Consider the following 18,426-nt stretch of genomic DNA (forward strand, 5'->3'; position numbering starts at 1 on the left):
TTTCTTTCTTCTATTTACATCTGGTGATCCAGCCAATAGACCTGTTTTTCAACAGAACAAGCTGGCCTGCAGATGTATCAGTTTACAGGGATGAGACACTGTTTACCACTGACATGGGTGATCATAATGATCAGCTCTTATTTATTCATGTAAAACCTTTATCCCAAAAGGATAAACAATTGTTTGTTGCAACTGATTATAAAGTGTGAGCTGGAGTTTGGATTTAATTTGTTAGTGTATCTAAATCTGCTACTACAATCAACACTCCCCTCTCCCTGGACTGGCAATGCTGCAGTCCAAATCTGCCCCCTATGCTCATTCATCCAGAGTTGGGGGTACTCTCAGGGGGTATGTTACTGGCCAGATCACTGGGGGGGGGGGGGGGCGAAAAAAAGAAAAATAATGCAGCCACCACATCTAATGATTGCTTTTTATTGATATTACATTTTCAGTTTTGGGTCTAATACTGCTTTGAAGGGTATAAGGACTTCCCTAAGCAGTGATGACAAGCAGTGGTGTGAACCTGTAAGGTCAGAAGTGCCTTAGATCACCTAAAGTCATAAATCTTGCAGAACCTGCTTTTCCATTATTGTAAGTGATATGCTTAACCACTTCAAATTCTCACACCTGTACAACCCTATAGAAAAGACAACATTTACATGAACTGTGGACCCATTGATTTGATGAGACTTTGTCATTGTATAAAGGAAAAGTACAGCCAAAGCTCTGTTGGATGTACATCTCCTGTGGATCACATTTGTTCTGCACTCCTGTGACTGGTTTTCAACTGACAGAGGGCTGAATCCCTCTGTTGGCTAACGTCACTCAGACGGTCAAGGCTGGAGAAAGATCCCGACCCAAAGTCTGGATCCAGAGAGCGCTGAGAAAGTGAGCCAGCCTCCCCTTCCACAGCCCAGCGCTAAAGTGAGCGGGGGGTGGCAGAGCAGACAGCTGCGACTGACAGTCACCGCTCTCTGCTCAGAGCGGCTGTGAGAACTCCGCGATTATAATTATCGATCATGTGATTGCTGAGTTCTCACACTTAGAGCCGACAGGGGACAGATGAAGAATCGGACCAATGCTGCATACACCTAGGTAAGTATAATTTGGGGGGAAAAAACCCTCCAAACCTCTCTTTTAATATAACGTGTATGTTTTCAGTAAAAATAAGGTTTTCTCCCAGCTAAATTGTCTTGGAAAAAATATTTTACGCACTTTTTATAGAAAAAAGTAAGGTGTTTTTTCTTTAGTTTCAGCAGTGTAAGGTCCCTTTCACACTGATGGTCTGATCAGGTCAGTTTTTCAGGCAGGCCTGATCGGTCCACCCATACACCTCTATGGATCGGTGGGTGTCAGCGGACAAGTGTCTGCTGACACCTACCGGCATCTGATCCGATCCTGTACGCCAAAAGCAGACAGATGTGGATCCGTTCCCCATCTGTCCTGTGGATTGGATGACAAGTGGAAACGGACAAGCGTTCTGTTTCCATCCGACTGCCCCATAGAAGTCAGCAGGCTGTGTCCGCTCTGCAGCAGCGGTGTGGAAACAGACCTGTCATCCACCTGAGCATCTGTCATCTCAATGGAGAGATACCCTGCTGAGCAGACAGATCCACTGATGGGTCCATTCTGTCTGAAAGGGGCCTTCGTTTTAAGCCTGGGTTCACACTAACGAGGTGCAAAATTCGCACTGGTTTCTGTGCAATTTTGCACCACATCATATTTGCACCCTGTTCATATGAACCACTGTGGATGTGTTGATGACACCCCAAAATCCGTTTGCAAAACACGGTGCGATCTGCAGAATTGGATCGCATCTGTGTGAACATCCCATGTGATCTGATTCTAGTGTGGACTAAAAAAGGGTCCTGCATTTTTTTGGTGCAGTTGCGGTGCGATTTGAGCCATAAAATGTATGGCTCAAATTCCACCGCACAGAAATCGCATGTGATTTGCACAGGAATGTGGTGCAGTTCCTGTGAATCAAATGCAATGTGCCACACCGCATCAATGTGAATCTGGGTTTAATCGTGTTCTTTTGATAAAAAGTGCATATTATATTCTTTAAAGTGGAGCTCCACCCAAAAGGGGAACTTCTGCTTTAAGCCTTTGTCCCCTGCTCCCCATTAAGGATTGGCACTTTTGAGAAGCGGATACACGAATTTGACAGGTACCCGCTCTCACTCCCGCTGCGATTGCCTAGGCAATCCGAAGCAGAATTGTCCACCCCCCACCCCCCCCCCCCCCGTAGTACACGTGACCGGTCCCAGAAGACTATGAGGCCATTCACAAAGCGCAGCGCTTCTCGCGCATGCTCAGTGGGCACCTGGCTGTGAAGCCGCAAGCTGTCCGAGGGACAGGTAAGTGTATTTTAAAATTTTGCAGTTACAGGTTATGTAGCTGCTGACTTTTATTTATTTGTATTTTCACTTAATTTCTCCTGTGTATCACAACATGATCTTGTTTCTTTTACAGAATGTAACAGTTATTTACAAATGAAATAGTTTTTTGTTTTTCCTCCCAATGTCGCACTTTTTTTTTAAATGACACATTTAAAAAGAAAAAAAAAAGGAACACATGAAAAAAAAGTTTAAGGCTAGGTTCACATATATACAGGTTGCAGGCAATGCATTTTTTTCTGGCATGGTTTTGTGTGTTTTTTGGTTTTTTTTTTTTTTTTTTTTTTAACACATTTTTGTCCCTATTTTATGCTTTTTCTTTTTTTGGCTAATAGGAAAGTATAACAGTTGTGTTCATGTGGTGTGACTTTGATACGACTTTACACTCTTCGGCACTCAAGTAGCATCAAAGTGTTGCAGGAAAGCAGAGGGACTGGCAGGAACACCAGGGATCTCACACAAAGGAATACTAAGAGAACAGGATATTTTTTTCATACAAGTACATGGCACAGCAGGCACATATCAAGAATATAAAATGTTGGGTTTACATATTCTTTAATATACAATTATTTTTTTGTGAGTAAAAATCTGTTTGTTCCAAGCACGTCTAAATCCACTTGCTGTTGACTGACTCACTACCTTTGCTGGAAGTCCATTTCAAGCATCAACCACTCCTAAAACTACCAAAATATCTTCACTGTATCTCTTCTTGACACTACAGACACAGTTCTGAGTGTCTTTCATCCTAAAACCAGAAAGATCTGTTCCAGTGTAAATAAGAGTAATCCTGGCTATTGCCTGTATATACTACAGGGGAGGAGGGGCTGGGCGATACTACAAACACCCAAAGCATTCACATGAAGTTTTCTTTATCTTGGGCATGCATAGAATGCCTAATGTTGTTGGGTGGTTAAAGGTTATGTGTAACATTAACCCTTCTCCCCCCCCCCCCCCCTTTTTATGTATTTATTACAGGTACTTATATAGCTCATCAATTTACGCAGCGCTTTACATATATGTTGTACATTCACATCAGTCCCTAACCCTCAAGGGCTGTACAATCTAAGGTCCCTAACTTACATTCCTACATACGCATACTAGGGACAATTTAGACCGGATCCAATTCGCCTACCAGCATGTCTTTGGAGTGTGGGAGGAAACCGCATTACCCAGAGAAAATCCACACAGGCACAGGGAGAACATGCAAACTCCAGGCAGGTGGTGTCACAGTTGGGATTTGAACCAATGACCCTAGTACTGCCAGGCAGAAGTGCTAACCATTTAGCCACTGTGCTGCCAACTTAGTTGTTTTTGAATTTCCCCAACTGGGGAGACATCCCTTCATTTTCTGCCTTGGAGCTACAACAGGAATTGAGAGTAAATCTCGATAAGGTGAATAGAATTCCCATCTTAGAGAGTTGTCATAGTAAACGGGTATCCCTTTTGGAGGCTTTGTCCTTGCTCTGATGACAACTCCAAATGTTTGGCTTTTCCATCACTTTCTGTTTCGATGACAATGATATATACAAACACACCAACCTTCCTTACTCTATCCATAACTAAATTGTCTTTACATGCACTTTAATATACAGTACTTCTTAACTACTTGCTCTCCAGAGGATTTATCCCCCCTTCCTGACTAGGTCTTTTTTTGCGATATGGTGCTGTGTTACTTTAACTGACAATTGCGTGGTCATGCAGCGCTGCACCCAAATTATATTTTACGTCTTTTTTTTTTTTTTTTTTTTCTTTTTTTTCCCCCCACAAATAGAGCTGTCTTTCGGTGGTATTTGCCATTTTTTTTTTTTTTTTGCGCTGTAAACAAAAAAGACCAACAATTTTAAGAAAAAAACAATATTTTTGACTCTGCTATTAAACGTGCAGTAAAAAAATCAAATTTGGTCATAAATTTACGCCAAAATGTATTCTGCAACATCTCTTTGCTGGAAAAAAAAAAAAAAAAAAAAAATTGTGTAAATGAATTGGTTTACATGAAAGTTATAGCATCTACAAATGGCAGCATATAAACTGGAATTTTTTTTTTCTTTTAATACTAGTAATAGCAGCGACTTATAGTGGGACTGTGGCGGGCATTCTGACACTGGGTGGGAACTGACGAACTGCCACTGACATTCCCAGTGACACTAATACAGTGATTGGTGCTAATAAAAAGCACTGACCCTGTACTAATGACACTGGGTAGGAAGGGGTTAACATCTGGGGGATCAAAGGCTTAACTGTGTGCTGTTTTACTGTGTGCTGTGTGTGTGCTTTACAGTGTAGGCATTCTGCTTTGTATTGCTCTGCTATGCACAGCAATACAAAGCCGTGCGCTGGAGCTAACAGGGAAGAGATCTGTATTTACGTACAGACCTCTCCCACATCAGTGATGCTCAGCAATTGCTGGGTGCCGGCGGGGAATCACTGGCCGGGACTGATTGATCAACAGCTGAAGCCGCCGATGCATATACGTGATTTTGCGCAGCAGTATTTCTGCCATAGGGCGGCGGGCAAGCAGTTACAAATGCTACCCAGTTTTTGGAAACTCACTGCAGCCGTTTCTCATGGTAGTTTTATACTATGCAATCCAGTGCAGGCAAACGCACTGCATTTGCAACCTGCGTTTGCGGCACTGACACCTGCTGCAGATCACAAGGTCAGTGTATTTTGAATGCGATGCGGGAAGTGCGCACAGATCATGTGTTTCCTGCACTGCGTTCTAGTGTGAACTGGGACTTCGTCATTATAAAATATCAAGCATACCATGGCTCTGTTTGAAAAATCTCTTTATCATTGTTTTCAGGCTTTCTATTTCTTCTATGCACATTCCCTATCCTCCACTGGTGCACCTCACAGCAACTAGTGTAGGCGAGCAGCACTGTTATTTCAGGTCTATGCATAATACAGTTGCAAGAAAGTATGTGAACCCCTTGTGATTACGTGGAGTTTTGCATGAATTGGGCATAAAATGTGCTCTGAACGTCATCTAAGTCACAACAATAGAAGAACACAGTCTGCTGAACATAATACTACACAAACCTTAGATGTTGCCATGGTTTAATTGCACATAACATGTAAACATTCACAGTGCATGGAGGAAAAAGTATGTGAACCTTTGGACTTAATAACTGGTTAACCCTCCTTTGGCAGCAATAACCTCAACCAAACGTTTCCTGTAGTTGCAGATCAGACCTGCACATTGATCTGGAGTCATTTTGGACCACTCCTCTTCACAAAACTGTTTCAGTGTAGCAATATTCTTGGGATGTGTGGTGTGAATCGCTCTCTTAAGGTCATGCCACAGCATTTCAATCAGGTTGAGGTCGGGACTCTGACTGGGCCACTCCAGAAGGCGTATTCTGTGCTGTTGCAGCCATTGTTTTGTTGAATTACTTGTATGCTTTGGGTCATTGTCCTGTTGCATTACCCATCCTCTGCGGAGCTTCAGTTGGCGGAAAGATGGTCGTACGTTTTCCTGCAAAATGTCTTGGTAAACTCTGGAATTCACTTTCCCATCAATGACAACAATCCGTCCAGGCCTTGAGGCAGCAAAGCAGCCCCAAACCATGATGCTCCCTCCGCCATGTTTTACAGTGGGGATGAGGTTTTGATGTTGGTGTGCTGTGCCTTTTTTTTTCTCCATACATAGTGTTGTGTGTTCTTCCCAAACAACTCAATCTTGGTTTCATCTGTCCACAGTATATTTTGCCAGTAGTGCTGTGGAACATCCAGGTGCTCTTTTGCAAACTTCAAACGTGCTGCAATATTCTATTTGGACAGCAATGGCTTCCTCCGTGGTGTCCTCCCATGTACTCCATTCTTGTTTAATGTTTTCCTTATTGTAGATGTGTCAACAAAAATGTTAGCATGTGCTAGAGATTTCTGTAGCTCTTTAGCTGACACTCTGGGATTCTTCTTTACCTCATGCAGCATTCTGCGCTGTGCTCTTGCAGTCATTTTTACAGGACGACCACGCCTAGGGAGAGTAGCAACAGTGCTAAACTTTCTCCATTTGTAGACAGTCTGTCTTACCATGGACACATGAACATCAAGGCTTTTGGAGATACTTTTGTAACCCTTTCCAGCTTCATGCAAGTCAACAATTCTTGATCGTAGGTCTTCTGAGAGCTCTTTTCTGCGAGGCATTGTTCACATCAGACAGTGCTTCTTGAAACCAGTAAACCCAAAACAGGTGTGTGTTTAAGGGCAGGACCGCTGTCAGCAACACATCTAATATCATCACACTGATTGGAGTCAAGGTTGGCTCACTCCTGGCTCCAATTAGCTCTGGGAGAAGTCATTAAGCTAGGACCTCACATACTTTTTCCTCCCTGCACTGTGAATGTTTACATGTTATGTGCAATTAAACCATGGCAACATCTAATGTTTGTGTAGTATTATGTTCAGCAGACTGTGTTCTTCTATTGTTGTGACTTAGATGACGTTCAGAGCACAATTCATGCAAAACTCCATGTAATCCCAAGGGGTTCACATACTTTTTCTTGCAACTGTATCATTCCAACAGAGCTGAATGTGTCTGCACATAGGTGTGTAGTCCATCTCGGAAGTGAACAGGAAAGGGGGGCTATGTTCACATATGCTGGGGCAGCATGGAGAGAGAACATAGCCCCCTAGAACAGGAAGTCTGAGAATAGCAGAAAAGAGCTTGCATTTGAGAGATGGACTACACACAAAAAGAACATTGGGGAACTGGAGAAAGTACAGAGAAGGGAAACCAAACTGATAAGAGGCATGGAGGAGATCAGCTCTGAGGAAAGATTAGAAGAACTGAATTTATTCTCTCTTGAGAAGAGGAGATTAAGGGGGGATATGATCAACATGTATAAATACATAAGTGGTTCGTATAGTGAACTCGGTGTAGAGTTATTCACCCTGAGGTCATCACAGAGGACAAGGGGGCACTCTCTACATCTGGAGGAAAAGAGATTTAATCTCCAAACGCGGAAAGGTTTCTTCATAGTAAGAGCTGTGAAAATGTGGAATAGACTCCCTCAAGAGTTGGTTCTGGCCAGCTCAGTGGATTGCTTCAAAAAGCCTGTATTCTTTCTTGGATACACCGAATATAACTGGATACAAACATTTTATAGGTAAAGTTGATCCAGGGAATATCTGATTGCCTCTTGGAGGATCAGGAAGGAATTGTTTTCCTTGCAGGAGCAAATTGTGTCATGCTTTGCTGTTTGTTTTTTTGTTGTTTTTTTTGTTTTGTTTTTTTTATGGTGAACTGGAAGGACTCTTGTCTCTTTTCAGCCAGACCAACTATGTATGAAACAAACGAGAGATAGAAGGTGCCTTCTATTTTATATTTAAACATATTGGATTTATTTTAATTTATGTGTGCGTTTATGGTCACTTTAACCCTTGGACTTCCTGAAGTTGGGCTTTAAAGTGGTAGTAAAAACTGTTTTTTTTTTAACTTGTACCTACAGGTAAGCCTATAATAAGGCTTACCTTTTTAGGTACTGTAACTATCACCTAAACGTGTACTATTTAGGAGATATTTGCTTGTAAAGCAGTACCAGCGCATGCGCTCTGAAGAAACGGCATGCCCGTACCATTCCTTCCGAGTTGTGTGCCGTAAAAAGTGCACGTGTGCGGGAGTGGCGTCATTGCATCTCGGCCATTCAAGCTGCCGGAGCCCGTGAACCCGGAAGAGGGACTGGGTGAAGGTGAAAGCCCTGTCGGTGGTGGAGGGTTTAGTTTTAAGCTAGGTTGCACATAATGTGCTAGTATGCGATGCAATATGACATTGTCGAGCAGGGGAATTTTTTTTTTTTTTTTTTTTAAGGCCTAGGTTCCAACTGTTGTGGGTCATGGGTGCTGTGTTTGAATGGGCTGCTGTACCTGAAGGAAACCTAGGGAGAAAGCTTTTGTGTGTTGTTTGTTTTTGTTTTTTTTCGTGGTGGTTTTTTTTTTTTTTTTTTTTTTTTTTTTTTTTTTTGTGGCACCATGTAGTTTCATGCACCCAAAAACACACTGGGATTGATTTACTAAAACTGGAGAGAGCAAAATCTGGTGAAGCTCTCCAATGTAGCCAGTTGGCTTCTACCCTGAGTTTGTTCAATTAAGCTTTGACAATAAAACCTGGAACCTGATTGGTTTCCATGTAGAACTGCACCAGATTTTTAACTCTCCAGTTTTAGTAAAACAACCCTACTGCGTTTTTCCAATGCATGGGAATTCTGAAAGTTTACGGCACTTCTGTGTATCTGCAAAAGAGCAGCGTGTTTGGCCTGCGGGTAGGAGAATACATGCAATTAGCTTGCTGTCTCCCACCTGCACATGTGTGCACCTAGCCTAATGCAGGCCATAGATGGAGAGAAAACCGGCCGATTTTTCTTTAAAAAAACAAAAAATCGGTCGTTCAAGCGGCCGACGTTAACAGCAACTGTAAAAAAAAATCGGCCGATTTTCATCCCGTCTACAGCCAGCAAAAAGTGTCCCTGCAGAGAGCTCCGCTATTTCTTTGACAGTTCCTTTACATTTATAGCGATTGCAACAATGTATTTGTATCCATTTTAGGATACAGATGTGTTTATTTGGAAACAAATAGATACATTGTTGCAACCGCTATAAATGTCAAGGAACTGTCAAAGAAATAGCGGAGCTCTCTGCAGGGACATTTTTTGCCGGACTGGAATTCCTCTTCCTCTTCATCCTCCTCCTCTTCCTCTTCATCCTCCTCCTCTTCCTCTTCATCCTCCTCCTCTTCCTCTTCATCCTCCTCCTCTTCCTCTTCATCCTCCTCCTCTTCCTCTTCATCCTCCTCCTCTTCCTCTTCATCCTCCTCCTCTTCCTCTTCATCCTCCTTCCTCTTCCTCTTCATCCTCCTTCCTCTTCCTCTTCATCCTCCTTCCTCTTCCTCTTCATCCTCCTTCCTCTTCCTCTTCATCCTCCTCCTCTTCCTCTTCATCCTCTTTTTGTCTTCCTCTTGCAGGTCACTGCTCATGCGCAGATTTTTTTTATCGGTAAAAAGATCGGCCGATTTGCCCATCATTGCTGCGAAAATCGGCCGATCGGCAAAATCGGCCGATTTTTTTTTTTTATTTATTTATTTTTTTTTCCCCCAACTTTACGCTAAAAAAAAATCTGACAAAATACCGAAAAACGGCCGAACAATTTGCCCACTAACGATCCGAAAATCGGCCCATTTTACGACCCATCTATGGCCTGCATAAGTATGTATCAAGAAACCTAAAGGCCTCTTTAGGCGTCCTGTGTGTAGAACACCATGTTTTTAGGCATTCAGGCTTTTTTGTCTTATCTTAATGGGCCTGTAAACACAGGTGCGTTGACCGTGCGCAAAGATAGATCAGAAAGAAAATATAAAAATCTGCATTGCTGGTCAGTATCATACACACAAATACACGTACGCCACCTTTCTTTGACTATGCACACTGGGCGCTTTATTAACGCTGGTAATGTTAGCTGTATAAAGTCACGTTAAAAATGTGCATTTTATAGTGTTTTTGCATTAGCGGTTAGCAGAGTTTTGCTGCGTTTTTCAGTGTTAGTGTTTTTACAACTAAAAAACTCCTAGAAACCCGCTAGTTCTGTGGTGTGTTTTTTTTTTTTTTTTTTTTTTTTTCCAGCCAAAAAATGTTGATTAGTCTGTGTGCATGGATACATAGGATAACATGCTGGGGAGCTTACTGGCGGTAGAAAAAACCGCCAAAAGCAGCAGCTGTAAAAATGTCCAGTGTGCATGAGGACCAAAAGCTAATAGAATTTTAAACGTTTTGTAAACCTAAGCACAAATATTGGCAAGTGCCATAAAGCCCATCTTAGTGTTTTTGTTTTTTGTGTTTTTTTTTTTTTTTTTCTGCCAGGAATATCTGATCATACAAAAATATTTTTCTTTTATACGTTTTAGTGCTTTTTGTTTCACATCATGTTCTGTACATGTAACGGGTCTTAGCTGGCTGCGATAAATAGGATACAATAAACTTGCCTCCTAGGTTATTGGATCTCTCCTGGGCATATAATATGCCGATAAAGCTGACATATCTGCTGAATCAAGGAGCTCTTCAACAGTTTATTTTTTTTCCTACCATTTTTCTATTTTGGGCTTGGAAATATTTTACAATAACACTACAAGACAGGAAGGAGCTATATGTAAGAGAGGAAATTAGTAGTTGCAGTGTGTACATGTATATGTTCCAGCATGTTGAGACTAGGGTTATCACAAAACCACAGCGGGCTTTCTATGTAGAAGGGAAGCTGTACCTTTTTCATGATACATTGTGAGATCTAAACCACTGTAACTGTAAACCACCTACGTTTCTACTGATGTAGCTGAAGTGCATCAGAAATGCAGACACATGTGCTCCAGCCTGAAACATAATGTATGTAATTTTGAAGAAAACAGGGAAGCACAGTCAATAGTACTGCTGTGTTCACATATCATTAAAGGAACTGGATGCATTAGATATACTTTTCATACCAAGTGCATGTAGGAGTAATGTTTAACCACGTTAAGTCTGGACACTTTCACCCCCTTCTAGTTCAGGCCATTTTTTTTCAGTTTTAGGCACTGCCATACTTTGACAATTGCTCAGTCATGCAACACTGTACCCCAATTTCATTTTTTTTTTTTTTTTTTTTTTTTTTTTAGACTGATAAAGCTTTCCTTTGGTGGTATTTAATCACCACTATTTTTATTTTTTGTTTTATATAAATGAAAAAAAAATGAATTTTTTGGAAAAAACTAATTTTTCCACGTTTGTTACAAAATGCTGCAAATGAATCTTTCTTCATGAATTTTGGGCAACATGTATTCTGCTACACGTCTTTAGTAAAAATAAGCCAACTTAGTGTATATTATTTTGTCTGTTTTGAAAAAATAAATATATTCAGGTGAAACTCAAAATTTTGAATATCATGCAACAGTTCATTTATTTCAGTAATGCAACTTAAAAGGTGAAACTAATATATGAGAGAGACTCATTACATGCAAAGCAAGATAGTTCAAGCCGTGATTTGTCATAATTGTGATGATTATGGCTTACAGCTCATGAAAACCCCAAATCCACAATCTCAGAAAATTAGAATACTGTGAAAAGGTGCAATATTCTTGGCTCAAAGTGTCCCACTCTAATCAGCTAATTAAGCCATAACACCTGCAAAGGGTTCCTGAGCCTTTAAATGGTCTCTCAGTCTGGTTCAGTAGGAATCACAATCATGGGAAATACTGCTGACCTGACAGTTGTGCAGAAAACCATCATTGACACCCTCCATAAGGAGGGAAAGCCTCAAAAGGTAATTGCAAAAGAAGTTGGATGTTCCCAAAGTGCTGTATCAAAGCACATTAATAGAAAGTTATGTGGAAGGGAAAAGTGTAGAAGAAAAAGGTGCACAAGCAGCAGGGATGACTGCAGCCTGGAGAGGATTGTCAGGAAAAGGCCAGTCAAAAGTGTTGGACTTTCACAATGAGTGGACTGAGGCTGGAGTCAGTGCATCAAGAGCCACCACACACAGACGGATCTTGGACATAGGCTTCACATGTCATAATCCTCTTGTCAAGCCGCTCATGAACAACAAACAACGTCAGAAGCATCTTACCTGGGCTAAAGAAAAACAGCCCTGGTCTGTTGCTCAGTGGTCCAAAGTCCTCTTTCCTGATAAGAGCAACTTTTGCATCTCATTTGGAAACCAAGGACCCAGAGTATGGAGGAACAATGGAAAGGCACACACTGCAAGATGCTTGAAGTCCAGTGTGAAGTTTCCACAGTCTGTGTTGATTTGGGGAGCCATGTCATCTGCTGGTGTTGGTCCACTGTGCTTCATTAAGTCCAGGGTCACCGCAGCCATCTACCAGGAGATTTTGGAGCACTTCATGCTTCCTTCCACAGACGAGCTTTATGGGGATGCTGACTTCATTTTCCAGCAGGACTTGGCACCTGCCCACACTGTCAAAAGCACCAAAACCTGGTTCAATGACTGTGGAATTACTGTGCTTGATTGACCAGCAAACTCGCCTGACCTGAACCCCATAGAGAATCTATGGGGCATTGCCAAGAGAAAGAAGCAGAAGAGCTGAAGGCCGCTATTGAAGCATCCTGGTCTTCCATAACACCTCAGCAGTGCCACAGGCTGATAGCTTCCATGTCACACCGCATTGAGGCAGTAATTGCTGCAAAAAGGGCCCAAACCAAGTACTGAGTACATATGCATGCCTATACTTTTCAGAGGTCCAATATTGTTCTATGTACAATCCTTGTTTTATTGATTGCATGTAATCTAATTTTCTGAGATTGTGGATTTGGGGTTTTCATGAGCTGTAAGCCATAATCATCACAATTATGACAAATTACGGCTTGAACTATCTTGCTTTAGATGTAATGAGTCTCTCTCATATATTAGTTTCACCTTTTAAGTTGCAATACTGAAATAAAGGAACTTTTGCACGATATTCTAATTTTTCGTGTGTGTGTGCGCTCATGTAACGACTATCTATTTCAATTCTCAAGGCCTTGAAATTCCAGGACTACTGGAATACCCCCCAAGTGACCCCTTTTTGGAAATACAGTCCAAGGTATTTAGTAAGAGACCTGTTTTTGTTTTTTGTTTTTTTTTTAATTGTAATTTTTTTTTTTTCGGTCAAAATGTTTTGGAGCATAAAGAATTTTATTTTTTAACAAAGTTGTCATTTTAAACAAGTTATTTATCACACACAGCATGGGCATACTTCCAATTACACCCCAAAACACATTCTGCTGTGCATCCAGAGTAAGGGGATACCACATGTGTCAGACTTTTTCACAGCCTAAATGCATAGAGGGGCCCCAAATCCAAGGAGCACCTTCATGTGTTCTAAGGGCATAAATTACGCATCCAATTTCCTGACTACGTACCACATTTTTGGAGACCCTAGTGCACCAGGACCGTGGAAACGCCAACAAAATGACCCCATTTAGGAAAGCAAACACTCCAATGTATTTTCTGAAAGGCATAGTGAGTCTTTTGTAAATGTCAATTTTTTTTTTTTTTTTTTTTTTTTTATTTCTAAAACGCATCATAAGCATGCTACTCCTCCCGAGTGTGTCGTTACCACATGCATCAGCCTTTTGCACAGGCTTTCTATGAGCATAAATTGCACATCTAATTTCCTGGCTACCTTTCACATTTTTGGATGCCTTAGAGCGCCAGGGCAGTGGAAACGCCCACAAAATGACCAGTTTTTGGAGAGTAAACCTCCAAAGTATTTTTTAAGAGACATTGGTGAGTCTTTGAAGCTAGGTTCACACTCGTGTGGTACATTAAAAGATAAAAACTCAGCGAGCGCTTAGCATAAACAAACAGCCATGCACGATAAAGGAAACCATAAACCTTCAAAAAGACATATAAAGTAAAATAAGTGCAGCGCTAAAATGTGAATAGTCCTGGAAGGTATATGACGGGACAGACTAAAACATTTAATGGGAAAATGGCTTAATGTAGCTTAACGTGTAATAAACTGCCTAAATCTCAATCAATTGACTTGAAACTTTGCACAGCCCAAGTTCTCAACCTCCCAAACCTGTCCTAGAAGTTTCATGGGGGACAAAAAATTAAGCTTGTTTTTTGGGGAGCTTAATGTGGCTTAACGTACAAAAAAAAGCTTAGATATTGACCAATCTCCCCCAAACTTTACACATTGGGCTCTATCTATGTCAACATATTCTGAAACTTTCAGATCATTTGGTAAATCACACCAAAAGTTATTCACATTAAGCTATATTTTACAGTGCTAAAATATTTAATGTGAACAGCTTAATGTAAAAAGACTTGAAACTTTGCACAGCCTAAGTTCTCAATGTCCCAAACATGTCCTAGAAGTTTCATAGATTTTGATTTTTCACAAAGCAAGTGAGTGACATTAAGCTTGTGTAGCCCCTACCACCTTGTGTAGTGGGCGTTGCGTGGGACAGCCAATGGGGGAATATTATGAGTGTGTGTTTGTGGCTCATCAGCCAATCACTGGGGGTTTCTTGGCTTGTGGTGCATGCTTGGGAAGTGCATACTTTCATGTTCCAAATACCTGTCAATATCGGCACAAAACCTTCTGGCTTCTGCTAGAAAGCTGAACATGAAGAGGAACTTCATCTTTCAGCATGACAACGACCCAAAGCATACATCCAAATCAATAAAGGAATGGCTTCACCAGAAGAAGATGAAAGTTTTGGAATGGCCCAGCCAGAGCCCAGACCTGAATCCAATCGAAAATCTGTGGGGTGATCTGAAGAGGGCTCTGCACAGGAGATACCTTCGCAATCTGACAAAGTTTGGGGGAGATTGGTCAACATCTAAGCTTTTTTTTGTACGTTAAGCCATATTAAGCTCCCCAAAAAACAAGCTTAATGTCCCCCATTTTCTTTGTGGAAGGCTGAAATCTATGAAACTTCTAGGACATGTTTGGGAAGTTGGGAACTTGCTCTGTGCAAAGCTTCAAGTCAATAGATTGATATGTAGGCACATTATGGTACGTTAAGCTCTTTTTACATTAAGCTGTTCACATTAAATGTTTTAGCACTGTAAAATATAGCTTAATGTGAATAACTTTTGGTGTGATTTACCAAATGACCTGAAATTTTGAAAATATGTTGCTATAGATAGTCTTCTAATGTGTAAAGTTTGGGGAAGATTGGTAAACATCTAAGCTTTTTTTTTTGTACGTTAAGCCACATTAAGCTCCCCAAAAAACAAGCTTAATGTCCCCCATTTTCTTTGTGGAAGGCTGAAATCTATGAAACTTCTAGGACATGTTTGGGAGGTTGAGAACTTGGGCTGTGCAAAATTTCAAGTCAATTGATTGAGATTAGGCAGTTTATTACACGTTAAGCTACATTAAGCCATTTTCACATTAAATGTTTTAGTCTGTCCCGTATATGACCTATAATTCATGTATACAATTATAGTCAGTAATAAAAATATATATATATATCTGAGTGACTTCAATAATCCCCAATTCACCACTTTCTCAAATTTGGTGAGAGGCAGGATATGGATACGCACTCACCGGATGCGCAAAGGTATTGCGCAGTGTATAAATAGATGGAGGTCTGCCAATGGGCCCCTCTCAGGATGGAAATGGAATCAGCCCGGGATGAATGGATATCGTCAGGATAAGTATTCAACCGGAGGTCCGCTTTAAGGACACGGGTGCAGCATCTTCAATGTAATGGGATAGTCACCAGGGGGAGCTCTAAGGGATTAAATGCTCAGTGCAGCTGGTGTAAAAATGGTGGCCGCCAGACCTCCGTGATCCAGCGGCGTGACGTCAAGGCATGCAGGCTCCTCCAAGACGCATTTCATACACTTGTACGTCTTCAGTAGGGGTGCACCATGCAGCCTGACATCTTGTGTGCTGTATTTTATAATGAAAAATGGCGTCTGTATGTTATCGGGCGCCATTTTGCCGAAGACCAGAACGGACTGCGGATGCGCAAGATGGCCGCCGCTAAATGGACTGCGCATGCGTGAAACGGCCGCAGCCATTTACCCTTGGTCCGGATTGCAATGAAAACATTAAGCTGGAAAATGAATTAGGGATTATTGAAGTCACTCTTGGATAGAGATATATATATATATATATATAGACAGACAGACTATAATCCTATACATGAATTATATGTCGTATACCTACCAGGACTATTCACATTTTAGCACTGTACTTATTTCACTTTAGGTGTGGTACATTGCATGTGATTCACACAGGAACCGCACTGTATCCCTGTGCAAATTGCAAATTGCAATTGCAAATTGCATGTGATTCACACAGGAACTGCACCATGAATTGTGTGCAGTGCAATTTGAGCCATACATTATATATGGCTCAAATCGCACCACATCCACACCAAAAACGTGCAGGACCCTTTTTTGGGTCCTCACTAGAATCAGATCGCATGGGTATTCACACCTATGTGATCTGGTTCTGCACATCGCACCGAGTTTTGCGGACCGATTTCGGGGTGTTGTTAACATAAACACCTGCAGTGGTTTGCATGAACTGGGTGCGATTCTGATGTGGTGCGGAATTCGCACAGAAAACGCTGAGAATTTCAGACCACATCAGTGTGAACTCAGGCTGGAGACTTCATTGTTGCCACAAGTTTTTGTAAAATGCTGAAAGAAAATTAAAATACTTTTTTTTTTATTTACACAAATTTGTCAACTGGATACATTTAATTCTCACACAGCATAGGCATATTTAGAATTACACCTCAAAACACATTTTACTACTCCTCCTGAGTATGGGGGTACCATATGTTTTGAGATTTTTCACTTTCTGGACTGATTATGTTCCGGAAATTGTATCTTGTGTCTCACACAAATCTACCAATTCCAGGATGAACATTAACTTCCTGGACTGGAATGCTGGCTCAGAGGTGGCAGTCAATGTAAATCCTGTTGCTTGTGCAGTTCTTAGCTGTTCTTCAATGTGTGGCATAGGTCAGTCCCCTGCTGCAGTAATATTTTGCACTATTACTTCTTAGCACTTTTTACCTAATCAAGTCCAGTACCTTTCACAGATCACAGGCTTGATGAAGAGGGACTCCTGAAATGCGTGTGTTGTGTGGGTGGTTTTTTTTTTTTTTTTTTTTTTTTTGCGGACTGGATCAGACCTGGAGTCATTTACACCCGCCGGTCCATAGGTCTGTAAAAAAAAAAAAAAAAAAAAAAAAAAAAAAAACAAAAAAAAACTCAGTCGATCCTGATCGGACCTGCTGTGTGAAAGGGGTCTTTAGAAACAAACACAAGCCTGCAGAGCCAGTTCTTTGCCATACTTCAGCTTACATGTATGTTGTGTCCTAGGAGGCTTAAAAAAAAAAAAAAAATTTATATATTTAAAACAATATCAATTTGTGAGGCACTTAATGTACCCTCCAAAAAAACAGAAACCACTTTATTTTTTTTCTTTATACACTGTTTTTGGGAGTACATGAAGTACAAATTTTGATATTGGTTTTTGTTTATAATATTGTGATTCCAACAAAGTGTAAGCAGCTGGGAGGGGTTTTATTAGTACTGCAGTATACTGTATATAAAATTTTATTTAAACATTTCTTAAGGCAGAAGAGGGGAAAGGGATGAGCAGTAGTGAAGGTCCGCTGTATGATGGCCATACACACTTTGATTCCTAACCTGACTCCACCAACCATGCCAAACAGCATGGAAGAATAAATCTCCCATTGCCACTATTTTATTCTCACAAGCGGCACTGTCAGGATAGATGAACAGTGCTTGTGTCTGATTATCTGCATCCACTCTGCTCCTTTTTTGATTTATCAGTTTTGATGATGGGTGGAGTGGTGCCCATAGGGCCACCAACTGATCAAGTTGGATAGAGAGGTTCAATGAAAATCTGTGCAAGGAATGTACTATTATATTGGCACTACAACTTTATTATTATTTTTTTACTCTGGTTTATAATGGGCCCATTTGATCATGTTGCTGATGACTTGGTTCTATGATCTCTACTATTAATGGCCCTGATGTCTGGTTTTTTTTTTTTTTTTTTTTTTTTTTTTTTACTCCGCAAATATATTGTGAAAGAAAAACACTTTTATAATAATCAGTTACAGCAAACATTTGTTTCCTTTTGGGATAAAGGTTTCACATGAATAAATTAAAAACCACAGCCGTCAGTGTTTCAGTGTTAAAAGCTTTGTCTCATCCATGTAAACTGATACGTTCTGCTGGAGAGCTTGAACTTCTGAAAAACAGACTTGCTGGCTTGGGTCACCAAATGAAAATAGAGGAAACAAAGCCAAAAGCAAACTAATGCAGCCATCCCATCTAAGAATTAATAAGCTGCAAAAAAAGTTTGCTTTTGGATTTAAAGTGGGTCTAAAGGCAAAGTTTTTTTTACCCTAATATATTCTATGCATGAAGACAAAAACCTTCTGGGTTCAGCCCCCTTATACTCACCTGAGCTTGATCTTGATTCAGCAATGTGCATGAAAGCAGCTACTTTCCTGGGTCTCTCTTTCCTCATTGGCTCATGCAGCAGTGAGAGCCATTGGCT

The 18,426-nt window shown here is 40.9% G+C and overlaps 1 protein-coding gene across 2 annotated transcripts in view; it reads left to right on the forward strand.

The window, feature by feature from the left end:
• The window catches only part of LOC149470080 (N-acetyllactosaminide beta-1,3-N-acetylglucosaminyltransferase 3-like), an 84,463-nt gene that overhangs the window by 15,473 nt on the left and 50,564 nt on the right, over positions 1 to 18,426 (forward strand). The window contains exon 2 of one of the 2 annotated variants that reach the window (XM_089667387.1): positions 12,890 to 12,954. The exons of the other annotated variant lie outside the window; for it this stretch is intronic. The gene's annotated coding sequence lies outside the window, so the exon portion shown is untranslated. The remainder of the gene's footprint in view (positions 1 to 12,889; positions 12,955 to 18,426) is intronic. 2 annotated transcript variants of the gene reach the window in all.

The sequence above is a fragment of the Staurois parvus genome, unplaced genomic scaffold (assembly GCF_062004578.1).
Source record: "Staurois parvus isolate SC_StPar_1 unplaced genomic scaffold, SC_StPar_1.0 ptg000053l, whole genome shotgun sequence".
NCBI lineage: Eukaryota > Metazoa > Chordata > Amphibia > Anura > Ranidae > Staurois > Staurois parvus.